At 34.4% G+C, this 27,716-nt stretch overlaps 1 protein-coding gene and 1 non-coding gene across 2 annotated transcripts in view; one reads left to right on the top strand and one right to left on the bottom strand.

Moving 5' to 3' along the window:
• GALNT13 (polypeptide N-acetylgalactosaminyltransferase 13) overlaps window positions 1–27,716 on the top strand; it is a 596,785-nt gene that overhangs the window by 503,312 nt on the left and 65,757 nt on the right. The gene's annotated exons all lie outside the window — the stretch shown is intronic.
• LOC119470323 lies at window positions 10,818–10,943 on the bottom strand. The gene has a single exon (XR_005199208.1). It is a non-coding gene; the product is annotated as a U4atac minor spliceosomal RNA (small nuclear RNA).

The raw sequence follows: 27,716 nt of genomic DNA, 5'->3' as shown, positions 1-27,716 counted from the left end.
ATGGCCCATGCCTGTAAGTCCAGCACTTTGGGAGGCCAAGGAGAGCGGATCCCAAGGTCAAGAGATCAACACCATCCTGGCCAACACGGTGAAATGCCATCACTACTAAAATACAAAAAATTAGCTGGGCGTGGTGGTGTGTGCCTGTAGTGCTAACTACTTGGGAGGCTTGAGGCAGGAGAATCGCTTGAACCCAGGAGGTGGAGATTGCAATGAGCGGAGATTGCGCTACTGTACTCCAGCCTGGCAACAGAGCGAGACTCCATCTCAAAAACAAAAAAGTCTAACCATTCATGTTCCTGAAATATTAAGGAATAGGCAATTCTTTGTCCAATTTCTTTCTTAAATAGATCTTGAAGGTTTGGAAAAACCAGGTGGGAGAGAAAGGTGCTGAAGGTACCACAGACTGTCTTATCCCAATATAGAGTACTGCTTTGGCAGAAAACCAAAAAATATTCCCAAATAAGAGTATGCTTTTGTTTTTCCACTGGAATTATTCCTCAGATGGCTTATGCTTATTTTTACAGTGATGCAAATTTGCAACCATGTACCTACGTGTGGATGGATGTCTCATAAAAGTCTATTGTCATGAATGTGACTATTTAATAAATATTTGTTGAGCACATATTTTCCAGCAAGTAGTATACTGTGTCCTAGACATTAAAAGAAATAGAAAGCAGAGTGCCTGTTTTCAAGGCACTCAGTTAAATGTGACACCATGATAGCTCTCAGGCAATCTAAGTCCTCTACAAGAATTCAGAGAAGGAAGGCTGAGATTAATCCAGCCAAGAAGAGTTGAGGGATTTGACTTGGGATTATAAAAATGAATCATACTTTAGAAGCATAGGGCAGTGGGATGAAGATGGGGCTGGTGAAAAACCTAGAAAATTTGAAAACAAAAGGAATATCCAAAGCAGAATTTGGAAAGACGGGTTATGTAAAACAACTGTAGCACGGAGTGAGTGATGGGGAAGAAAGCAAAGTGATCTTGCATAGATGGCACAATTTCCCTGCATATTTTTCAGGCTAAACACCCAGAAGATCACCTTATTTGTTTTTGTCTGATATTTGTTATGTTTATAAAGATTTTATTGAGCAGAATATGATCAACACTGCTGTTATTACAAAGCATAGGAGAATATTTGTAGATTAATTTTTATAAGGATGTATCCATATACGGTTTATATACATATATAGCATGAACACTTCCTTCAAGATTGGTATATGTGTAATCTAAATTAGGCTATAGTTCCATTTCTGATACTGTCTAAATATATAACATTGGCTAAGTTATAACCTTTCTAAAATGTAAGTAGCCTATAATGTTTGTTTCAACGAAAACCTTAGGAGTGATCTTATGGTTTTGTGGTTTAAAGCAGAATATTTGGAATCAGATTGTCCTGAATTGAAATCCTAGCTCTACTGCTTGCTGGTTGTGTAAACTTTATCATTTTGCTGTAATACAGTGTACTCTCTAATCCTCAAATCCCTCTTATATAAAACTAAAAATAGTGTCTATCTTGTGGGATTGCCTTTAGATTAAGTGTAAAGCACTTAGCCCATTTATGTCACATAGTGAGTACTTAACAGGTGCTGCCTATTACTATTGTGTGATTCCATACTGATCAGTAAAAGAATCATATCCACTTAATTTCTAGGCTTTGACTGTCAAAAACCAGATCTGTATCATTCTAATAAGCTTGACCCAGCTTTCTAAGTCAACATTATTCACCTCAGCTTTGGGCAGTGATTCCTCATGCTTGAATTCTAGTTCTGGCTTTCCTAAGACTTCATAGTTTAGCTTCTGGCACTCTTTCTAAACCTTATTTATTTTGGAAAACTAATATGACTCACCTCTCAAAGTAAGTAGCCCTTGACTGCTGCACTTGATTTAGTATGCTCACAGTTCTAGGTAAGAGATCCTGCTACTACTAAGCTCAGTAGCATGGAGTCGTACTAAGCTATCACTTCAGAAATAGAGGAGTAAAGAAAAAAGGAGTAAAGTTGACAGTGAAGGTAGGTAAACAAGAGTGTCCACAGGAACTGGTAGCACCCTATTTTCACAAAAGAATAGGCATTAAGAATTGAAATGGTTCTTAGAAGTTTCTATTCTAACATATTTTCAGAAAGTGCAAAAAAAAAAGATCACAAATTCTACCCCCACCCGTACCCTAACTTCTTATCAAGAAGTGAGTCTGTCTAGTTTCCTACTTCTTGAATCTGGACTAGTCTTATTACTTGCTTTTCTGACATACATGACATAGAGTGAAATGGAGTAAAATTTGCTCCTCAAACTGAAGATTTGTATATTTCATCTGTCTGTCTCTCCCTTCTCTCCTTTCATCTCTCTCCCTCCCTCTCTCCTTTCAACTCTCCCTCCCCCTCTCTCTCCCTCCCTCTCTCCTTTCAACTCTTCCTCCCCCTTTCCTTCTCTCTCTCTCTCTCTCAGAATGTTTACCATATGAGCAACCTAATTTAACCTATTGGCAGGTGAGAGGCCATCTGTAGAGAGGTCCCATTCATCCCAGTCTTTCTAGTCAAAGTCATATTAAACTAGCTAACCCCCACCAACTCAAAAGCTCTTCCCAATGCAAGAGAAAACTTGATATAGAAGAAGAAAAAATAAAGCTCAGCTAAGCCCAGCCAAATTGTTGACTTACAGAATTGTGAGCTAAAATAAACTCGTCATTATTTTATGCACTAAGTTTTGGGTAACTCCTATTAGCAATGCATGAATCACCTCTAAAATATTGCCTGTAAGTGGCCAACTGGCTATTACATTAAGGAAGAAATTCTTTCTCCGCCCATTAATTTTCATGAGTGAAGATACTATATGGCTCAATAACTAGTGTAGGTCAACCTTTCAAGCCCTTTAAAGTATTAAAGTCATTAAGTGAATATTCATTATAACAGACTTAAATCACAAATAAAATTGTCAGTTTATTTTTGAGGTATCAAATTCTTTACACAGCTCTTAAAGTTTCACTGCCCTCTACTGTTTTGCTTTCTCATTTACTTTAACCCAATAATAGTAATATTTTCTAAACTTAAGTACATTGAAAACTTTTGTTTTTTTTCTCATTTAATTTTACTGATCTCTGAGATTTATTTTCAGAATCCACTGTTTGTTTTTCTAACTTTTTCTCACACTATATTACCTTTGTTGGCTTAAAAACCCAATAGGCTTGGTAAGCCAGATGTGTGCCTGTCTAATCAGCTTACCCAAGTTTGAATCACTACTCCTTCATCCTTCCTGCCTTCCCAGTATGGCTTAGATGTTCTCAAGCCTTGGCTTGCCTCTAACCTTTTCAGAGCAGTACTCTGAATTATGTCTACAGCATTTAACTTGTGAGTGAGTGTGTGTGGGGGGGCGGGGGGGGGTAGTTGGGGGTGTGGAGGATAAATGTTCTGATCACTTATTCTATGGATTTCTGCCCGGGGGAGGAGCAGTGAGGATTCTAGCTGTCATAGTTGTCTCCATCTATCCATCAGCTAATTGCACGACCTTTTCTTAAAAATGCAATTTTATTGCAGTCACTGTTCTGCACACTCTGACCCATTATAGTGATGAAAGAAAATTAAGCCACACTCCAAAATTTGAAAGAAAGCAAACAGCAGAATGATGAAATGGTTATGTCTATAGCCTGAAATGTAAATATGTGCAAATTCTTTGTCTGTAGGGAGTTTTTATGTGAAGCTCTTTTGGAATAAATATAAAAGATAAAGACTGGAGTTAAATAGAAATGTTGAATTGACTCCCCAGACCTGTGCCTTCCACATCATGTTTATGCAATTGTGTCTTGAAGGCAATGTCTTTATTCATCTGAAAATATAACCCAAGTGCTTTATCATATCTACAAAAGAATCATATTTTAGACCTGCTCAGTAGGTCAGCATAGAAATCTCAAACCCTGTATAACCATGAGATGAAACTATCTAAGAGGTCTAAAAAGTGAAACAGTCTCCCTCATATACCTTTCAATAAATATTTTTTTGATGTTAAGAACACTAAAAATCCATCCTTGAATTACAAATTGAATAAACTAAAAATCACACAGGTTATATATTGAATGGAATAAAATAAGAAGTATGTTATATTGACCAGAGAGAAGATACTGTTGTATTATCCATATAGAATTTAAATCATAATTTCTATTTGTAGGCAAGCTATAGGATATTGAGACAAGGAAATAATTTACAAGTCTTATAGTTATATATAGAAAGGTTATTTATAATTTTATCTCATGGAGTTAAAATAGAAAATTTTAAATTAACCTCACTTTTGGGAGCGTAATAGTGCAATCTCTTTGTTAGCAAGAATACATTTAACCTAACTGTATAAAGCATTAACATATTGTGTAATATCACTTATCCCATAGAAAATAATCAAAATTTGATGATTTTGGAAGACTGCCTTTGTAAGTTCAAGGGAGAATATCTGGACTTCAGTGAATTCCATCACACTGAGAACAGTGTGATGGCAGTTAGAAAGTGTAGCAAGCTAATATCCTTAGAAAAACTGCTTTCTTAGGATATCATTGAGAAGGAAACCAGACCTTTCTATAGAGTATTGTTACCTTTCACCTTTTTTATTATTTATTTATTTACTTATTTATTTTATTTATTTTGGAGGGAGAAAGAATCTTGCTCTCTCACCCAGGCTGGAGTGCAGTGGTGCAATCTCAGCTTACCACAACCTCTGTTCCCGGGTTTGAGTGATTCCGTTACCTCAGCCTCCTGAGTAGCTGAGATTACGAGTGCCTCCCCTACACCTGGCTATTTTTTTTTTTTTATTGTTCTTTAAGTTCTGGGGTACACGTGCAGATCTTGCAGGATTGTTGCATAGGTACACACATGCCATGGTGGTTTGCTGTCTCCATTCCCCCATCACCTACATCAGACATTTCTCCCAGTGTTATCTCTCCCCTAGCCCCCCAGCCACCAACAGACCCCAGTGTGTGATGTTCCCCTGCCTGTGCCCATGTGTTCTTGTTGTTCAACACCCACCTATGAGTGAGAACATGGGGTGTTTGGTTTTCTGTTCTTGTGTCAGTTTGCTGAGAATGATGGTTTCCAGATTCATCCATGTCCCTACAAAGGACACAAACTCATCATTTTTTATGGTTGCATAGCATTCCACTTTGTATATGTGCCGCATTTTCTTTGTCCAGTCTATCATTGATGGGCATTTGGGTTGGTTCCAGGTCATTCCTATTGTAAACAGTGCTGCAGTGAATTTATGTGTGCATGTGTCTTTATAATAGAACAATTTATAATTCTTTGGATATATACCCAGTAATGGGATTGCTGGGTCAAATGGAATTTCTATGTCTAGATCTTTGAGGAATTGCCACACTGTCTTCCACAATGGTTGAACTAATTTAAACTTCCACCAACAGTGTAAAATGTTCATATTTTTCCCCATCCTCTCCAGCATCTGTTGTCTCTAGATTTTTTAATGATCACCATTCTAACTGGCGTTAGGTGGTATCTGAATGTGGTTTTGATTTGTATTTCTCTAATGACTGGTGATGATGAGCATTTTTTCATATGTTTCTTGGCCTCATAAATGTCATCTTTTGAAAAGTGTTCATATCCTTCACCCACTTTTGAATGGGTTTGTTTTTTTCTTTTAAATCTGCTTTAGTTATTTGTTGATTCTGGATATTAGCCCTTTGTCAGATGGGTAGATTGCAAACATTTTTTCCCATTCTGTTGGTTGACAATTTAATGATTGTTTCTTTTGCTGTGCAGAAACTCTTAAGTTTAATTAGATATCATTTGTCTATTTTGGCTTTTGTCACCATTCCTTTTGGTGTTTTAGTCATGAAGTCCTTGCCTGTGCCTGTGTCCTGAATGGTATTGCCTGGGTTTTCTTCTGGGGTTTTTATGGTGTTACATCTTATGTTTAAATCTTTAATCCATCTGGAGTTAATTTTAGTGTAAGGTGTAAGGAAGGGGTCCAGTTTCTGTTTTCTGCACATGGCTAGCCAGTTTTCCCAACACCATTTATTAAACAGGGAATCCTTTCCCCATTACTTGTTTTTGTCAGGTTTGTCAGAGATCAGATGGTTGTAGATGTGAGTTTGCTTCCGACGCCTCTGTTCTGTTCCACTGGCCTATATATGTTTTGGTACCAGTACCATGCTGTTTTGATTACTGTAGCCTTGTAGTATAGTTTGAAGTCCAGTAGGGTGATGCCTCCAGTTTTGTTCTTTTTGCTTAGGATTGTCTTGGCTATGCAGGCCTTCTTTTGGTTCCATATGAAGTTTAAAGTAGTTTTTTTCCCAGTTCTGTGAAGAAGGTCATTGTTAGCTTGATGGAGATTGTGTTGAAGCTGTAAATTACTTTGGGCACTATGACTATTTTCATGATACTGATTCTTCCTAACCATGAGCATGGAATGTTTCTCCATCTGTTTGTCTCCTCTCTTATTTCCTTGAGCAGTGGTTTGTAGTTCTCCTTGAAGAGGTCCTTTACAGCCTTTGTTAGTTATATTCCTAGGTATTTTATTCTCTTTGTAGCTATTGTGAATGGGAGTTGGCTCATGATTTGGTTCTCTGTTAGTCTGTTATTGGTGTATAGGAATGCTTGTGATTTCTGCACATTGATATTGTATGCTGAGACTCTGCTGAAGTTGCTTATCAGCTTAAGGAGATTTGGGGCTGAGACGATAGGGTCTTGTAAATGTACCATCCTGTCGTTTGCAAATAAAGACAATTGACTTCCTCTTTTCCTAAGTGAATACATTTTATTTCTTTTTCTTGCCTGAATGGACCAATAACAAGGGCTAAAGTTGAGGCAGCAATTAATAGCCTACCAACCAAAAGAAGTCCAGGTCCAGATGGGTTCACAGTGGAATTCTACCAGATGTGCAAAGAGGGGCTGGTACCATTCCTTCTGAAACTATTCCAAACAATAAAAAAGAGGGGATCCTCCCTAACTCATTTTATTGAGACCAGCATCATCCTGATACCAAAACCTGGCAGAGATAAAACTAAAAAAGAAAACTTCAGACCAGTATCCATGAGGAACGTCGATGCAAAAATCTTCAATAAAATACTGGCAAACAGAATGCAACAGGACATCAAAAAGCTTATCCATCACGATCAAGTAGGCTTTATCCCGGGGATGCAAGGCTGGTTCAACATATGCAAATCTATAAATGTAATCCGTCACATAAACAGAACCAAAGACAAAAACCACATGATTATCTCAAAAGATACAGAAAAGTCTTTCGACAAAATTCAGTAGCCCTTTATGCTAAAAACCCTCAATAAACTAGGTATTGATGGAACTTATCTCAAAATAATAAGAGCTATTTATGACAAACCTATGGCCAATATCATACTGAATGGGCAAAAACTGGAAGCATTCCCTTTGAAAACTGGCACTAGACAAGGATTCCCTCTCTCACCCCTCCCATTCAATAATTTTTATATTTTTAGTAGAGACGGGGTTATGCCATGTTGGCCTGGCTAGTCTCGAATACCTGACCTCAAGTGATCTGCCTCCTCGGCCTCCCAAAGTTCTGGGATCATAGGCATTAGCCACCACGCCAGGCAGTTATCCTTCACTTTTTATATACATTTGCATTCTTATGTTTTTTGCAAAAGTATAAGTGCCAATTTAGCACCTACTAGACAAACTAGTTTAACATGATTTAATTTTCACATGAAAATTAGAATCCCACCTAGTTGGGGTTATTTTCCCATTCTGCCCTTTTCTTTTCAAATGAGTACACTCACTAACTTCATACAGGCTTTATTTATCATTTTATTCTATTTGCTAAAACCCTCAAGTATGCTATAACTTTAGTCTCTGGGTTTACAAGAATAGATACTTTTTCCCTAAGCAGGTCACAATCAATTGTTGAATATAAATGATGTTCATACAAGTAATTCCCAAGCATACCCTTCAATTTAAGTCAACCAGAGAAACACAGCTACACCATCATCAAAGACAAAAGGAAAAATATAGCTGTGCTCTATTTATAAATTGCCAATATTTTAAAAATATAGAGAATGAAAAACTCTGACTTTATGCTAGAATGTGCTAGTGTTATTACAAAAAGTTGCCATAATTTCATCTGTGCATTGTTATGATTCATCCCAAAATTATTTGAAAGAGTAAGTTTTCCCAATAAAATTAAGATTTAATTTGCAAACAATATGTCTATTTCGTAAAGTAAGGTGAACTTCCATGACAAGATCATCCTATAGATCGATTGAGACTTGACTAAGGTAATGAAATGTTTCTCCACTAGCTTTATTCAGAGCAAGTGGAAACAGTCATCGACTTAGGGTTCCATTGTCTGCGTTCTTTCCTGTTAGATATTCAATAAATGTAATTAGATTGATTAACTGACTAAACAAGTCTTACTTACTGCGTAAGAGGAACTATCTCTGTAAAAGAAAATCTCCCTTAGCAGCCAAATTTTCTGAAGGATGTCTTCAATATGAAGAGTAATGAGTTATTTTCCTCCACAGAAACCTGACCCAGTCTCAGCCTAGTGAAGAGACCTAGACCTCTGGCCATTAGTGCGAAGTCAATGCTATTGACGATCATCAAAGACTTTCATCCCTTCCACTAGAGTACTTAGGAAATAAATGTCATTGATGAGAACTAAAGCCTGTTGATGTGTTCCTGTAATTAATCTTAATAATATATTAAATTTTTTCCTGATTGTGTGCACATATGTCATTTAACATTGATTTATGCCAAGGCTATTAGGAAGGATTTAGTGTCATATCATAGCCAAAGTTATTCTCTTCTTTTTCTTCTTCCTTATCCTAATAAATATCCCAGATGCAGACAGTCATAATCTGATATTCAGATATTTACATTTAAAATAAAATGTTCCTGTCTTTTCAAAAGTTTTCAAAGTTCTATATCTTTGTCTAAAATATATCGTTTAGAAAATATATTGTATATATGTATGTATTACATACATGTATATAATAGTCTATAAAGGTGTACACATTGCTTGCTATATATGTAATTAACATATGTTTAATCATGAGCACCTTGCCACTCATATATAGCACAGTCTCAGACATAAGTCATGTCTAAAGAAGAATGTGATGGAAACAACCAGACCTCATAACAAGATTGAGTAAACCAACTGACATCTCTTTTAGACTGAGATCTCAGGTGCAATGAGTTAAACTGTTAAATTCAAATCTGCTCCAAGTGAGCATTAATTTCTAAAATGTGTTATATATGTCACAAATTCTGAACAGTGTTAATCAGGTGATAATTCTCAGGTGAGAACTGAGTTTATCTGTCAAGTGAGCAGGATTTGTTGCACCGTGAGAAGAATTCCTCTGTAAGATGGATAGAAACAGACTTGGAGTACAACTGTGTGGAAAGAGATCACCAGAGAAGGGGGAAGGAGAAGAGTATAGTTACACAAAAAAGCAAGTCCAAGTTTTAATCAGATGATCAAATAAGTCAATTCTAGATGTTACTTAAGTTACAGGGACTCCAACAAACTATCAAACATTTAAGGTGAGTACATAGACTGATCAGACTGGATTATGAATAATGTAAAAGAAGAAATGGCATGTAATACTCTCCCGTAGACCATATTGGACACTGTGAAATGAAGGAGTTTCATTGCTGCTTTCTTTTTATGTTCATTTATTTTCGTTAAATAAACTCCTTTTTAAACAAATTGAAATTATATAATGGGGTAAAAATAGAATTCACTATATGCTGTGTGGAGAGTTTCTGGTTATGAAACAGCTGAGATGTAAACCATAAATGAAGAGAGAAAACATAAGTGATACAAACATAAGCAAATCATTCTAAAAATAACTACCAGGGAACAAGGGAGTTCAAGATGTTAAGAGCCCTTATCTTTGTGGAAAAATGGATACCTCTGTCAGTCCCTTCTCTAGATTCAGTTCCTAAAAGTGGAAAAAAAAATTCATTACTTATTACCATTTAAAGAGTATAAAATAACAATAGGATTGGCCTCATTCTGATATTTTAGAAAATTCCACATTTTCACAGTTCCTATTGCAAACATGAATATAATCTTTTGACAGAGCCTGACTATAAAATGATCTAGAAGCTATTAATTCTTAGACTGTTTTTATGACCTTGTCAATTTTTCTATTGATAGTAGAAATGTGGATATTATCTATAAACATGTTTTTAAATGACAGGCATAAAGAATTCTCTGAAGCAGAATAATTTATCAAACAAAAGCAGTTAAGGATGAAAAGATTTATCATGGAAAATGGGAATACTGGGAGAAAAAAGTTTAAGAATAAAGTACAATTTGTGATAATAGAGATTCTCACAATATTGTCACAACTGGGGTGGAATAAAAAGTGTTTGATTGAAAAGCAAAACAATGAATTAGTATAACTAGAAAAGCTTGGGTTTGGGCCAACAATGGATATTGAAATGTCAGTATTTTTTTTTTAGAGTGAACATTTGTATATAGTTCCAGTGAATTCACTTTGATTAAAAGATAATGGATAAGTTGGATAACATATGTAATTTCACACATTTGCTATCACAAATTATTATTTTTTCATAGTGAGAAATCTACATATATTTCCTTTTCCTTTATTGTGATACTCTAACTATGAGCTTCTTATGAGAGATTAGGCAATGCAAAGGCCAGTATGGCTCAGACAAAGCTGACCACAGAATAGAAACCTCTGCCAACAGAAGTAGCAGCAAATCCTTCTTTGGAGGTGTGGCTGACCAGATGTAGGCCTATCTTTCCCAAAGAACCATGGGTGCCACTTCTGTGACATGAAAAACTTTTTGTTTTTTTTTTTTTTAAAAGGGTTTTCATTTTTTCCAAAAATTTTACCCACATAAAGCAGAGCTTTAGTTAATGCGAGTGTGTTGTTTAGGCCTTAGCAGTACTGCCCTCACTATGGACTCATTGGACAATAGCGCAACCCCAAGAAAAGGATGAATAAAAACCTTTTTTAATGGAGAATATCTAGTCAAATTTGTCCCTAATATTACCTTCATTATTTGTAGAGTAAAACGTAAAGGGTTTTAACTTCAGAGAAATGATGTACAGGCAGGGAGATGGGTGGAGTTGACCTAATGCAGAGATGGGGAACCACACCTCCTAGAGTCAGATATGTCATCTCTTAATGCTATTTATGCCATTGCCTTGTTATTGGATGGTGCACAGGTAATTGATTTATCTGGCTCAGTTTTCTCTTTACTAAAATGAACTTAACATCTGTATCATACAGTTATAGGAACAGGCCTGGGACTGAGGAAACTCTCAGTAAATGTTGACTATTGTAATTACAACCTTAGTATGACATCCTCCAAAATTCTTAACTTTTTGGTAACTGGTAAGAGATATTAAGGGGAAACAAGATTCTTCTGGGGTACCACTCTCCTTGACTTCCTTCAGATTTTGCTAGCTTCAAATCACAAGTCATCAGTAAAGACACCATTGTGTTCCAGAATTGTAAAGTATCTGTCTACTGGAGGCTTTAAGAAGACACTAAGTTGTTTTTTGTTTGTTTGTTTGTTTGTTTGGTTTATACTTAACTTGTATTTAAATCCATATAACAATTTGGAAGTTAGAGCTAGTATTTAAATCCACTGGATTAAATGAGATGCCCTAGGGAGAAAGTTTCCATTGAAACAAAACAGTCTCAGAGGTGAGTGTTAAGACATAACATTTAGAAGGCCAACTAAGAGGAGGCACCAGCAAAGAGAACTAAGGATGGCTGTAATGAAAGAACACCAGAAGAGTTTGGTGTTACGTAAGCCAAGAAAAGATAAGCTGGCAGGTAGGGAGTAGGCAATTGTGTGAAATGTTGCTGAGAAGGTAAGATGAAGACAAAGAAGTGACTATGAGATTAGGTTACATGGAAGCCATTGGTGACTTTGCTTAGGGAAGTTTCAATGGAATGGTGGTGATGGAGATTGAAGGCAGAACATGAAGTGTGAAAATGGAAAATGACAACATAGGCTAGTGTACCTCAACCCTAGATCCAACTGTGGAATTTTAGAGAATTTCCAGTGCCTTATCCCATATCAGAAGTAAAGGGATGAGCTTGAAAGTATTTTTGAAGCTGGAGTATTGTTAATGAGTTTTCAGAGAATTCTAATATTGCTGCCAGCATTGAGAATCACTATTATAAACAAATGTTTCTAGAAGTTTTTGAGTGTGTGTGTGACAGAAAGCAGAGGGTGACCATCTAGCAGAAAAAGTATATGTTGTTATTAAATGTAGGTTGGATTGTTTTTTAAATATGAAATACAAGAGGATGTTATGAATTCATAAGGAAAATCCTGCCTAGGGGGAGAGTAATTGATGATTTAGAAGTAAGAGGAAACGATAGCAAAAGGAAATTCCTTGAGGATGGCAGAGGGGACAGAAACTGCATAACTATAGAAATCATATCTGATGGTAACAAGGGCAGGCATTTTCATTTTTACCAACGAAGAAACTCATCTTGCCTGGTTTGCAACTATATTCTGATTCTGAGTAGGGAAAATGTAGAAAACAAGGCCCTAAGGTTTTTTTGTTTTGTTTTGTTCTGCTTTGCTTTAATTAAATCTTAATTTCCCATAGAAACATTAATCTTTTGGAGTCATTATGATCAGGAGGTAAGTCTACATGTACATAAAAATACTCACCTATCCTCTATTTAGTTAAATAAGAATGAACAATCTATTAATCCGTTTCATACACAACTTTCCAAAGTTTAAGAACAGAAGTTTAACCACTTATACCTGACATAGGCAAATACATAAGTAAAATGGAAATTCATTGCCTAAACTGATATTCAGTAAGTTATTCCAACATATTAGGAAGAGATGCTCTCATCAAGAATAGGAAATATAAAAGGCTACTTTTCAATGAATGGTACAGAAAGCTTTGAAGATTCAAAAGCTTAATGGCTTCATAAAAAAATAGTCTTTTTTCTGATTGTAAAGAAGTTACCTGGATTTGTAAAGAAAAAAAAAATGATTTAATTCAGCCTCCAAAATTCACTAAATTGAGTGAGATTTTATTGTTACATTAATTTGCTATTTGTCTAGTTCAAGAGAGAAATGGAATTTGCTCAGGGTTGTAATCCAAAGAGATCAAGACCTGAGCATATGGAGGAGTGCTATAATCCCTCTGATGTACTGATTGATTTGTGTGGCTGCAAATTTTTCCTAACAACTAAAGGCGATAGAAAATAGATTTCTGGTCCCTGGAGCCCTGTTAAGAAATAAACTTGCATTCAGACATCTATGTACAAATGCTTTCATCCCAATGTCATTTGTAATAATACTTGCACAAGGATAAAATCTAACAGAACAATTGGGGACCAATCAACTAAAACAGCCATTGAAGCATTTACAAGGTGTATTTTATTAAGAAATTTCTTAGGAAATGAGGTAAAATATAAAAAAGTGAACACAAAATACAGTATATTTTCAGCTAGCTGAAAAATACAAAATAAGAAGTAAGATGATAAAATGTTAATTATGCTTATTTTGGGGTAGGGAAATTGTCTGTGATTATTACATTTTATTCTTCTTCCCTTTCAGCATGTTTGAGTTTTCACAGTGTGCATACATTGTTCTGTTAGGAAAAAAAAAACATTCCTTTTACAGATATACTTAAATCATAAAAATTGTATACGCTCCATTTACTTGTTTCCCTTTTCAATATAACTTTAAAATAAGTTAAAATATAAACTCAATTTTTTATGTAATCATTAATACTGTCAAAAATTTTTAGAACGCTTTTCAAAGGACATTATTCCTACTAGCTAAGATACCTAAAATTTTGGTTTTAAAAAGTCAAAATATTTAAAGTACTTTAACATCAAAGTCAATTAGAGTAATGAAAAGTTATAAAAAGAATCATGTGCAAAAATATTTGCTCGGTGTTTATACATTTTATGGTAAACCTTCACTTATTTATTCTAGATGCTGAGATTAAGACATCTGGTACAGTATGAGGAAACACTATTAAAAAAATACGTTAAATTTCGTTGTGCTAATTACCAAATCAAACACAAAAAATGTTATAACAAAACTGAGGTTGTGTTATACATACGTACTCACTGTTTACATTGAGGCTTGAATCATGATGGCACGAGGATTTTTCTGTTCCCTTCATCTTTGATTTTGTCTGTCCATGTCTTGATCATTCAAAACCTTGAAGATAATTTTAAATTCAAATTCAAAACCTTGAGAGCTGTCTAGTTCAGACTTTCAATCTGCTAAGAAAAATGATATCTTCAACAAACAATAAATCTTTTTGGACCATGTAAACAGTAAAGGATAGAACAGATAATTTCATCACTGGACTTTGGACTTTTTGCCCTCAAAAGATCTTGTATAAAAATCAGACCTGTTTTTAAAATAGCATCCCATGTTTCCACTATTTTTTACATGGCCTTACTTCCATAATTGTTAAGTCAAAAGACATGAAACAGGTTTTGATTGCAGAATGGTAACAGCAAACCTTCTCCCATGTTGGGCACAAGTCTTCCCTTGGCCTTGTAATAGCAGCTTACAAGTGTGGAAGGAGTAGTGTTTTAAGGACTTTTAAGGATTCTTACCGAGTGTGAACAATAACAAAAATACTCAGAGCTCTGTGGGTTTTGTTTATATTTTGCTTTATTTTATTTAAGATTTCATGCATCCAAGTGCCATTTTTTTGGTCTCAAGATGTAAGGCTAACGTTGTGTTCAAAATTTGCTACAACTCCTCAAAGGCTTTTGTGAGTTCTTCCTTCAGACTTGTCAACTGAGACAGTTCACCAATTATAACACAAAGTGCTGTCTTTACTCCCAGCCTTCTTCCTCTCCCGGCTTCCTTCTTTCTTCACTCTTGTGCAGTATAGGAATGAGGTTGGAACTGGGAGTCTGAAACCTCCATTTTGCAAATTGGTAATATGATTTTATTATCTGTATTGCTGAGAACCACTGAGATATAGGGTGAATTCCTAGTATTAGGCAAACATCATACAAATACTTTACCCAGATTGCCCTTTGTTGAAGAAGGAATACTTAGAAATTATTAATTTGGAGAAGTTGTGGTAGTTGTTTTTCAAATCTTAATTAAGCATAATTGCCTTTTTGTCCTTAAAAGCATATGGAGCGACAGTTAAATGAGTTTTCAATGAAACATGAGCTGATGGTTCTTGTTTAGTACAAGGAAAACTGATGAGCAGTTGGAAGAATTAAAAGCCATTACCAGAGAGAAGGCTCTAAATTAAAGCTGAACTATAAACTTCAGAATTGAGTAAGGAAAAAAAGGGTGGGAGAACTCATACATACCTAATTATGTTGTAATTCCATGGCAAGTATGTAAAGCTGATTTCAAGTACCCTAGCCATACCAGCAGAGGTTGTCATTGCACATAATTGTTTCATTAGTTACGACTTGTAAACACATGGAAACATCATTCAGCTGCCCCTTTTGCAGTTAAAAGTGTGGCTTCCCTGACAAAGTGGTGATTCCATATTGAGGTTTGAACTAACAAAAAAATCCAGCTTATACGGTGCTTTGAAATGCTGCAAGCCCAGATTTTCATTTTTTTAACTACCTTTGTTTTATCTTTCAAAAAGATAGTGAGCTAAATAACTATTCTAATAGATAGTGATTTAATTAATCTCGATTATTAAAACTGATTAGTCATTTAGAATACAGTCATTTATTTCCTGGACAGGGAAGTGTAAATATAATCTATGGATGTTCACAGAAATAATACTTAAGACTGGTAAGAAGATAAAGAGGACAGGCCCAAGATAAAAAGATAGAGCTATATACAGGGACAAGGAGGAAAACATTCTGTGTGCTTTAGTGTTACCCTCTGGAAAAGCCCTGGGCTACTTTCCTTTGCTCATGCCAGGAGGATCTGATTTAGAATGTCCTTCTCTGCTCATTGGGGGCTTGCTTCCAACGAACAATAATGGACGGAAAGAGATGTAATCACTAGCCTGGGAAATTTATCACTGAAAAAGGACAACAGGAATGTGGACACTAATGCAAGAAGACAAACAAACCCAAGCAGCCACCAAGAGACTGGCTTCACGAATCAATCAATTTATTCTTCCCATTCTCATTCACTTCATGGGGGTCAAAACAACTTGACTTTAATAATACAATTTTCAAATGACTTACAAATCACACAAATTGTGGTCTTTCTGATATGCTCTTAGGAGAGCAGCTGTTTTTTCCACCAAGGGAATAGCAAATCCGACTGCGTGCATGCTTTTGAAGCAGCTTTAAGTTTTAAAAGGGAAAGGCTTCCATCTACTGGATGCTTTGAGTAATAAAGACTGAGAATCCACATCAGATTTCCTTTTGTGCTAGCAATGCATACCCTGACATGTTCACTTGGAGGTTTTGTAATTCCTTTAAATTACATTTTATTGGAATAATCTAATTATTACCGAATATGTTCAGCTTTGACAAAATATAAAGCCCGCATTATATCACAAAAGGGAGTCAAAAGGAATATATGATTTATCCTTCTTTTCACTTGGAAACAATTATATGGAGCAGTTAAATACCCAATAAAGACATTGTATTTGTTAAGAATGAAGATAATTCATAATGAAGATAGCTTTAACTGTAATATGAAGATGGTTGAAACAGAATGGGGTGTTTCAGTCCTCTCACTTTTTTTCTTTTCTAAAAATTGTATTGCTTTTAATTAACAAATCTCTTCATTAGAGTTCCCTTATTTTGAGTTCAGCTAATTCTATTTAATGACATATATTTTTGCTAATATGTTGCATTATATAGTTAGAAAAGAATATGGTTGTTTTTCTAGGCATATTTTGTACGTGAGATATATATAATTTGAGCTAAATCATGTATTTTTTCTATAATCTTTTAAGTTAGCACATAAAGATAAAAAATACTTTTTTCCAGCAGATAGATTTTTTTAAAGAACGTAAGAATTAAATGCTTTTATTTAAAACAAATTCCATTAATAATTTTTTAAGCATACAGCACAATATCTTAATGTCTGAGTCTTACTAAAGTATTTTAATATAAAGGTCAAAATTAATATCCAAATTACACTGAATATCTTTTATATCAAATGAAAACACATTACAGATTAATCATGTCCACTTATAACTATGAGAATATTATGGCAAAAAGGACAATTTAGAAATCATGACATGATTTTCTTTAAATTCAAACTCATTCATATCTAGGACAGTATTATTTATGGGTTTTCTATGTTTCCATAAAGTGAGGTTGAAGAAATAAAGCAGAAAATTCTTAAGACTTGCCCCCTATACCAAAATAAATATCCAAGGATTTGCAGATGCATTATCTGCAGTTTTAACTATTCCTTCCTTTATAAGTTGGTGAATATATAACTCCACACCTAGAAAAGACTAAGTCTTGCTAAAGCAGAATCCTGTCAGGGTTGCTGTAGAACTTATTTTGAATATTCTTAGCACCAGGACCTAGAATATAATACAATGTTAGGATCTACCTAGTTCAGATATATTTTTATAATTCTACCTGAAGGATCATCTAAAACAGTACTTCTGAAAACAGTGAAATGATTTGCTGAGAATTGGCAATGTAAATTGTTTAAATATATATTAGCTTGGTAAGTATATAAAACAAATATTAAATTACAGAAGATAATATGATAATTCCTCTTTGATAAGGACCTAAATATTTTCATTCAGTGGTTTTTTTCTCTTTGGGTTGTCTGTGTTCTGTTCATTGTCTTTTTTGTGAACAACCTTTTTCACATATTTATGGACCATGCAGATTGACAATAGAAATGTTTATTTCATTTTTTTGCAACTGAAAATTTCTTGGCATTTACAAAAGAAAGATAAGAGACAGAGGAAGGAAGGAAGGAAGGAAGAAAGGGAGGGAAGGAGGGAAGGAGGGAGAGAGGCAGGGAGGAATTAGCCTTTTCTTTGTACTTGCCCCTCTAAATCAATCCTGGAACTACTAAAAAATAAAAGAAGGAACCACTCAGAGGCTTTAGTCCATACATTCACCTCAAATTATTTAAATGAGACTTCACTAAAGCCTAGGGGAGGACACAGAGGAAATAAAAATGAAAAGTTACCTAGGCATAGATTATCTGACTTAAAAATAATAGTTAATTCATTCTAATATGTCCCAGACATTCCTCTAGGTCCTAGGGCTCTAGAAGTACATGAAACAGACAAAATATTTTTTTCTTTTTTGTACTTACCTTCCAGTGTGATGACAGGCAATAAGATAGATTATGATGCAGCTGAGGAAATCAGTAGATTTGAAAGGGAACTGGGTGAAGAAGCAAAGCCATGTTAGGTAGGGTAGCCAGAGGCTTCACAGAGAGTCTGTAGTGTATTAATCATATGATGCTGTGACCTAGAGGAAATCAAAGCTCAGTCTTTAAAGGCATGCCACCCTTTTGGAGTGCATTCCTTTTTGGCTAGTTTATCTTGGTCTTCTTCCTTGTAGCTGCATTTATATGATGCGTGTCCTTATAGAGTGCCCCCAACCTCAGATATGCTGCTCGCATTTCAGACCTACAGACTATTTTACTTTGAGTCCTTGTCTGAGGAATGAACACAGAGAATGTCAATTCTCTGTAAGAGAAACCCACCCTTCCACACCACATTAAAGTACAACCCCCATTCAAGAGGTTGAGTGGGATCCTAGAAGGAGGTTGTTCTGCTATACTTGCTCAACATTCAGATTAAGAATTGATTATTTATCACAAGTGTTACAGAGACTCCTTGGTTGACTATCTTAGAAATGATCTGAGATGTGCAGCCTTGTGCCTTCACTTGAGAGATAAGGAAGTATATAACTAATACTTTAAGTTAGAGAGATTGACTTATTTCTGCATCTCCTGCTATTAGGAAATGTCTGAGCTATAGGAAATTTACTTCAAAACCATTATCCATCTTCTCTGTTGTAGGTACCTAATTTAATATAGTTTACACATGCACAAAAATTTCATCTTATTCTGCCCATGTTAAACAATGCAGAGCAGAGATTGGTTGCAACAATTTGCTGTCTTACAAAAATATGTGTCAAATGTTGTAAATTTTGAAGTCACAGATAATTTTTTTTCATACCCATTGACGAATCTCTCGAATTCCTCCCCTCCTGATTCTCTGGTATTGACTCTTTGGCTCTGCTTATATGATACTACATCTTTTTTTTTTTTTTTTTAATTTCCACACATGAGTGAGATTAACCCTGATTTGATCATTATACAACATATATAGTATCAAAACATCAAATTGTGACCATAAGTATTTACAATTACAATGTGTTCAGTGGAAGTAATATAAACATTTTTCAAGATAAATTACTTTGGATGAACAATTGATCTGCACCATTTTGTCACAATGCCTCTACTTTGGCTTCAATTATCAAGACTCTTCTCTCTTCATTTAAAATTTGATAAACTGTGACTTAAAAATATTTCAGGCCCTGTCTCAAGGAAATGTCCTGCTACACTACCTAAAATGAAATAATAATAATGGCAGTAATTTCAGAGGACATAGAATATGGGGCTAGAAATACATGTGTGTGTAATAAATGATGCCTATCCCTTTAAAAGCAGAAAATAAAACTACATTAACTATAATTTAAAAAATAAACTAAATGTTATGACATTAGCTCATCTTAGTAAAACAGTTAAAAAGTTGTACTTTCATATAAGACACGTCATATTGACTAAGGGCTAACAATATGTCTTCATAAAACAAATTCATCTTGTAAAATGCTATGTATCTTTCTCTACTTTTTTTAGAGCCTTAAACTAGATTTTCATAAACCAGGTTTATCAAACTTTCTTAACATTTTCTTAATCTTACTACAGACAATCTTTATAGTACAGATCTCGGTTATGAAGCCATGAGTGAAAATTAAGATACTGCTTAAGTGCAAATAGTTTTAAAATAATTCATTTTTGGTCTATTAATATTGTCTAATAGTCTTCTACATATTCAATTTCTTAGAAGGCTGTTTGATTCTCGTGTATTTAAAATTAACTTTAAATCATCTAGAAACTACTTAAAATGTAAAAATATACTGATGTGTTAATAATTAATATGAGTAGTCCTATAATGTCTGTGTTCTTAAATATTGAAACTCAGCATTGGTTTATTGACAAACAGAAATCTATAATTACACTATGTAATAATTGTAAAATTTTAATGCTCTTAAAATATGCAGTGAATTTTGCAGCACTGCCTTGCAGAATAACTCTTAACTAAGTAAATACTGAATACTTGGCAGGAAAAAAATTGCAAAATTAAGTAATAACATTTAAAAAGATTAAAGGGATTAAGATTAATGAACCCCATGAAAATATTAATAAAACACATGATGACTGTTATTTGAAGTAGCAAATATCTTAATCCATGACTAAAATCACCGAAAATTGCTTTTGAATTTTTTAAATCTAGCAGGAGTAAAATTAAATTTTTTAAATGTTTCTATTTAAAAATGCAAAAAGCAATAAATAGGACAGTAACCTGTTATTAAAGTACTTTACTGTAAAGTTTATGTAACTGAGCAAAAGGTACTTATCAGGTTTTTGACACAAGAGTTAACATTCTTTATCTCTCACTGTGCCAAAATACTTTGTATACATCATTCTACTTATTTCCTCATAATAATCCCATGAAGTATTAAAAGTTATCTGCTTTACTCTCAAAGAGTAAAGCAACTTATTAAAGGTCTAAAGGTCGTATAGCTATCATGTGACGCACTGAAATTCATACTCAGAAGGATCATTCACATGAATGAAATTAATAATCTAAGTCTCCATTGCTTCACAGTTTTCAGCCTAATGCTTTTTAGACTCTAAGGTGACATTTTGGTAAAGGTGATAGCATGTCTCTATGTAGCCTTAAATAATTATGTGTTAATATTTCTAAAAGTTCAACTCTTAAAAGATTTTTTAATGTATATATATTAAGAAATTAAATGATAATTTAAACAGTTTTATAGTAGTCCTTACAGAATTTTTTTTTTTTTCTGGGAGATTTTCAAAGGTGAAAAAGGACTTATCAGCATCAAAGGGCATTCCAAGTGAAATCTAAAAAGACACAAAGGGCAACATATTATCTATCAATATGTACAAAGCCTGTACTAAATTGCCACAAACTTAGTGGCCGAAATCCAGATGTAGTATTTCTCAAGAGTCCAGGGATGGCCTACCTGGGGCCTCTGCTTCAGGGTCTCTCACAATTGCTATGAATGTGTTGATGGGGGCTGCAATGTCATCTCATGGCTCAACTGAGGAAAAGTCTGCTTCCAATTTTACATGTCAACATTTAGTTCCTTGCAGATTGTCAGGCTGAAACCTTTTACTTTCTTGTCTGTTTGCCAGCAGTTCCTTATCATGTGGCCCTCTCCATAAGGCAGCCTACAACATGGCAGTTTGCTTCACCAATGCCAGAAATGCAGAGAGTAAATAGTTTCTGCTAGCAAGATGTAGTGTTATCATCTAAGTGACACCTCATCACCTTTGTCCTATTTTTTGGATTGCAAGCAAGTCATAGGTTCTAGCCACACTCAAGGGCAAGAGGTCACAGCTACACATGAAAATCAGGAAGTAGGGGTAAACAGTAAGCCTTTTTAGGGTCTATTTGCTATAGAAAATAATGCGGAACCAAACAAGTGAACAATCCTTGTAAATAGCCAAATAAAAACCACTTTTTATCAATATATTCCCAAACAATTAAACCAGGAGGCACTTCCTGTAATGTCCACCCACTCTATATCTCAGCTCAAAGACTACTTTCCTCAGAGAAGCCTTCCCTGACCACCCCTCCCTGACCACCAGTGAATCAGTTGCCATTTGTTTGCATTTATTCTCTATACATCTCTCAAATACGCTTGTAATCTCATATTTGTTAATTTGTAGTGTTGGCTAGTTTATTAAATCCTGATTAAGCTGATGAGGAAAGAAACTGTATAGATGTTTTGTGCAACATTGTATCCCCATCACCCAGGACAGTGTGTAACACAAGATGCAAAACAAAACATTAGTGAAGGAACAGGTGTTAAGGACACTAACCTGGAAGTCAGGAAACCTAGGCTCCAATGTGAGCTGTTCTGTTTCACTCAAGTCCAGTCATATTTCCAAGGCTCAGGTTATTTACCTATGAAAGGTCATTTTCTAATGCAAATGGTTAGAATTTTGATGCAATTTTTTGATTTTATACTGCTGTTAATAATTAAATTTTTACTGTATTGAAATTTTTTTCCCCAGAATTCTTTGGCAGCTGCTGCCTTCATCTTTTGACCAGTGATTCTGAGGTATTCCAAAACAGTTTGCAACAGGCAGAGTTAGAGGATAAGAGAAGTAATGTGAGAAGCTTAAATTAACATTTGTAAATTACATATATTTTAAGAAACACTCCTGATGCTCTTCAGAGTTTGTGCATTTGAATGCCACAGCTATGATATAATTCAAAATGTTTCCCTTTCCCCTAGACAAATGAAAACCTCACCAGAAAACAGAAACATTACACACATGTTGTTTCCTTTCAAGATGTTGGCATCCTGCCTTCCCCTTCAGCTGCCCAATCCCCTCTATGGACACAGAGGGTTTGTTAAATTAAATGGTAGCATAGTCCAGGACCAATGACTTCTTGAGAAAAATATAAAGCTCTAAAAAAGAAGAGTGGCATGTTAGAATTCTCTATGTAATAGAGAACTAGACTATTATGTAGGAGAATATTTTAGCATCACAATAGTACAGCTGACATGCTTGGCCTGCTTTCATCATGACTGAATGTTTCCCTTATTTAGTGACTACTGAGAGGTTCTCATACCAAGCAGTGTTTAGTTTTTGAAGTGTATCTTATGTATGCAATAAATAACTTTGCATTGTTTTCAGTATCAATTCTTTGACATGAGCAGTCCTAGAAGAAGATAAATACTGCATGGGAAACCCAGGAGCAGTATGTTACTCAACCATTCTCCAAAGTCATATGTCAAACTCATGGTTATTGAAATTTTGGTCATAGATCGTTCCACAGTTAACAGTGCACAGTGTCCCGGGGGTGACTAATGATTCTCCTGTAGCCTTTTTCAGCTTACTCATTTATAGCACTTCAGGACAGAAGGGGAAAATTGGTTGACAGTTGAGGCCAAGAGTAATTTTTACAATTGTTCTTTCAATCCACAAATGAACATGTTCTTTTCAAACAGCATTTTTTAAAAAATCTCAGTTTCTACTGTTCTTAGTAGTGTGTCTTAACTGAGAGACTGTGGTTATGGAATTTGTATTTTTCTTTGTTAATATGTGGTGTATGTGTCAAAATCATCCTGGTGCACAAATGTAGACGGGAGAAATGGCAAGTGCAGAGAGGTATGGAGCATCTGTTTCATGTTTGTTAGTACTTCGGGGTTTAAAAATCCTTGGGCTGAGACCTTAAATGATACCTGTAGGAGTGCAATTCTGAGACATCTTGGAGATGATGAATGGTATGCTTCTCATTGAAAAGGCATCTGAGCCAGAGTAAGTAGTTGATTTCCCACTTAATTCATCTGATATACAACAAAAATACACAATCCCAGAAAATAGCTAGCCTACTCTTCTGTTAGGAGATGATGTGCTACTTGCAGTGCATATCCACATGAAAACAACAGACATAATGGGTAACATTTAGTGAGCACTTACTATGCGTGATGCACTGTTGCAGTGTTTTATATGTTAACTCACTTCATAATCATAGTATCACTCAGAAAAATGTGCTGTTATTACCACTGCTGTATAAATAGAAATCTTTAGATGTTATAAAGATCATTCCTGTTGGAAAAAAATTATATGCCCTATGTTTACAGTCTGTCTAGATAGTCAAGAATTGATTATTCATAGTTATTATTTCTTTGGTTTGAGTTCACATGTTCCATAATATAATCTAGATGCTACTTGATTTACTAAATTGTGCCAACAATTCACAATTGTCTTCCTGGATCATAATGGGTTTTTTCCTTGCTAACTGATAATTTTAAAACATAATTAGATTTTCTTATTGGCTTTGCAAAACAGAATGCTAACTAAATACAGACTAGACCAATGCACTTTAGTAAATATTAAAAATTACTGTTATGATATTTTATTGAGACCAACTAATACTTTAAAGCCAATTTTTTCATAAACTTATTCCTTTCTATATAGCTATATCTACATATTACAAGAGTAATATAAAATTTATATCTAAATAAGTCCAAAACACTTTTTAGTAAGTGTAAGTAGTAATTCTAAGTGATAAAAGCAAATATATAGAGAAATAGTTCTAAAACATACATATATGTGAAAGAGTGAGATAGAGATTAAAACAGAGAGAGGGCACATGGCAGAGCTTTGCAAATAGTAGCTCAGCTAATGTTTAGAGAATGTCTACTGGCACCAGATACTGTTCTAGCAACTGAATGTAAATATACGTATCAACAAATACGTGTTTGTGTTTGCTATCATTGTCTTGGTTTAATTAAAATCTTGTAATTGAAACCTGTTAATGGAAGAATTTGAAAAATACATGGAAGGAATTGTTTTTTTCAGGAAGATTTTTCTCTAATAGGATCAATTTATATTTTGTTAGTGACTGATATTTTGGGTTAAATGTAGAAGATACAACAAATCTGTGTTTCTCAAAATATTTTCAATGGAACATTGTTGTCTCAAATTCTGGAAAGGGGAGAATAAATCTGGAAAATACAAACTACTTTGGTTATTTATAATGCACTTTACCGTAGTAAAAGTTATAAGTACTGTTTAAAGACACCTGTTTAACTTTGTTTTACTCATTCTTTCTATTAAAATATAACCAGATTATAAATTATTAAGGAAAAACTATTTCATCTAATTTAGTCTGTCATTAATTGAAGATCACCATTAGATAATATATCTCTAAGAAAAAAAAATGTTTAGTTAAACTATAATATATAGCTTCCTTTTCACCTAGAATTATTTTGTCCCTATTTAAGGAACTCTTTTAGACATAACTAATTCAAAACCAGCTTTCAAATTTTGTCATTCTTGTATATACATAAAAATAAAATATAAGCAAATGAATTGATCAAGCAGCTTTACATTGCAGGTTGACTCTTTTGAATCACTTTTCAATGCAAATTAACTGATGTGCATGTGTTTCCTACCCACTGTCTTTCTCAGTGCCATCACGATGATTGACAATCTAGACTTTCTTAAAATCATGATTCATTATTGTGCCCGGGATAGTCTTTCAAGTACCTGAAACCATTCAGGAAATTTTTATCTTGGTACTTTTTTATTTTACCTGAAGGCATCAAAGGAAGCTTTTTCAAACAATTAGAATGCATTAAAGTGCCTCCTAATTTAAATGGCCATTAATGAAACTGCAATTGGCTACTGACTTTAGAGAGGGGAGAACATATTTGCACGTGCGAAAGCAGTGATAATTACAAGTTACTGTCTCACCAACACCAATAGTAAGATACTGTTGATTATAAAACATAGCACTATTTCAGAAAGGTTCCAGTAGTATAACATGTGGCATATAACTGAAGAAACAATTATATCTAACTAGCATTCTGCAGAACTAGTTATGGATGGGATACAATTTGTGAAGCACTTTAGGAAATATTTTGGTTTCTCAGTCAATTGCACACTGAAATCTTCTGGCTTGTATTTAATTGTCAAACCAATAAAGTAACTCATGATTATATATCATTGATTTTTTATTTCTATGAATTCAAGTTTGGGATCTTGGATCAATCACATTGATAGGTCAGGTAGAGTTGGTCACGTGAATCCAGTCATTCAAGGAGTGGTAATAACCGTGTTCTGTACCCAGGAAAATATTTCTATTTATAGGTTTTTCAAACTTTCTCCGGTTTTATGACCCCATTCTAGTAGAGTGGACAAGAACCTGGATTTTGATAGTAGATAAAAGTGAACAACATCTAATCCTATTTCTGCTATTTTCTAAGTATACTTAATAATTTAACCATTTAAAGTCTTAATTTTTTCATCCTTAAAACAATAATAATGGATAGAAATGCTATGTAGACTAAATGAGAGTGTGTACAAAAGTGCTTACTGTGTAGTCTGGAACATGTAGTCCCATAAGTAGTACTTTATCCAATACTTCTGGTGCCTAACTAAACCATACTCCATGGATGGATAGTTGAGTGTCCTCTTTCAATAATGGTTCAGTACGGCTTTCTACATTCTAAATTCATATGATACATGGGAAGAATATCAAGGGATACCTCATCAATTACAAAGTTAGCAGTGTTTGTCAGATATAGCAAGTCAGTTGCTAAGGACAAACTCTTTTCCTGTTTCTGAGTGCACAGAAGAAAGTACTCCTGAGATTTCTTGCAAAAACAAAATACAAAACAATATCAACAACATGTATGATAAGATCGTCAAAGGTTCAGCATAATACAAAATGCTAGCACAGCAACAAGTTTGGGGTCACTGTTTTTTTGTATTGATTCTCAGTGTCTTACCAAAACACTGGAAATTCAGTCTAGGTCCTGCTGCTTGCTGCATAGAAATTCAATCACCAAGGCAATGAGTACTGCCAGGGAAGAAGACTTCAATTTAGTGATGCAGCCAAGGAGATAGGAGATAGTCTCAAATTCATCTCCTCAACTGACTAAAATTAGGAGCTTGTTTAGCAGTGGAAAAAAATGTAACCATATGTGGGACAACAGAAATTAGGGAGGAGTAAGAAAGAGGAGTTGATCAAAAGCAAGCAGGTGATCAGTAAAACAATCATGATGGGTCACTAGCCTGGCATCTCATTGTCCACATGTGATGATCTGGTAAGTTTTAGTTCCCTAATACTATCTGGGTGGCCTGATGGTTGGTTTCCTGAGAAAGGACTCAGATGAGGCAAGTATAACTTTCTCAAGCTTCAGTGCTGGAAGGGTCAATTTTTATGCTTATTCAAAAAGAAATGATAAACACAGTTCTGTGAGACAATTGGGCCAGTTTCAAATGAAAACCAATATCATATTCCTAAATTTTCATTTAGACTTGATAGGGGTCAAAATAATGCTGAAATATACAGCTAAGTATTAGACTAAGTTAATTTTACATTAGAAAACCTACAGACTGTTCAAGCTATAAGATATATTAGAGATCTAATTAGTGTCTTTAATTAAAACAAACTGAAACAAGTGCATTATTTCAATGTTGGATGTTATTAAATGTACAAAGAAACAAAACGACAAAGTCCAAAAGGAAAATGGTTAATTCACTGAAAAAAATTTAAGATAATTGATAAGTTAAATGCAAATAGAATATGAAGTAAAATATTTTAAAAATGGAAGAAGATATAGCTGGGCAGTTATGATAGCAAAGGAATTTCTATGCATGATACTAAGGATAGAAAACACAAAGGAAAGGATTGTTAGAATTTAACATGTGAAAAATAAGCTATGTATTGCAAAAAAAGTGCTTAAAAATATTTGCCATGAACATGGCAAATTGCTTGTTTTATCAAGAGTGTTTATACATCAGAAAATATGTACATATGAATGGAAAACTTAAGAAGAATGGACAGTTCATAAAAGAGGAAATAGAGAGGTCAATTGGAAAAGAACTTTGCCTACTAGTAATATATTTTAAATAATAATCGCCATTCTAACTGGCATGTGAGATGGTATCTCAGTGTACTTTTGATTTGCATTTCTCTGATGACCAGTGATGATGAGCATTTTTTCGTATGTTTGCGGGCCTCATGTATGTCTTTTTTTTTTTTTTTT

The sequence above is a fragment of the Cebus imitator genome, unplaced genomic scaffold (genome assembly GCF_001604975.1).
Source record: "Cebus imitator isolate Cc_AM_T3 unplaced genomic scaffold, Cebus_imitator-1.0 Scaffold27, whole genome shotgun sequence".
Classification (NCBI taxonomy): Eukaryota; Metazoa; Chordata; class Mammalia; order Primates; family Cebidae; genus Cebus; species Cebus imitator.
Note: the sequence above shows the minus strand (reverse complement) of the source record. Positions and strands in the feature narration are given on the sequence as shown.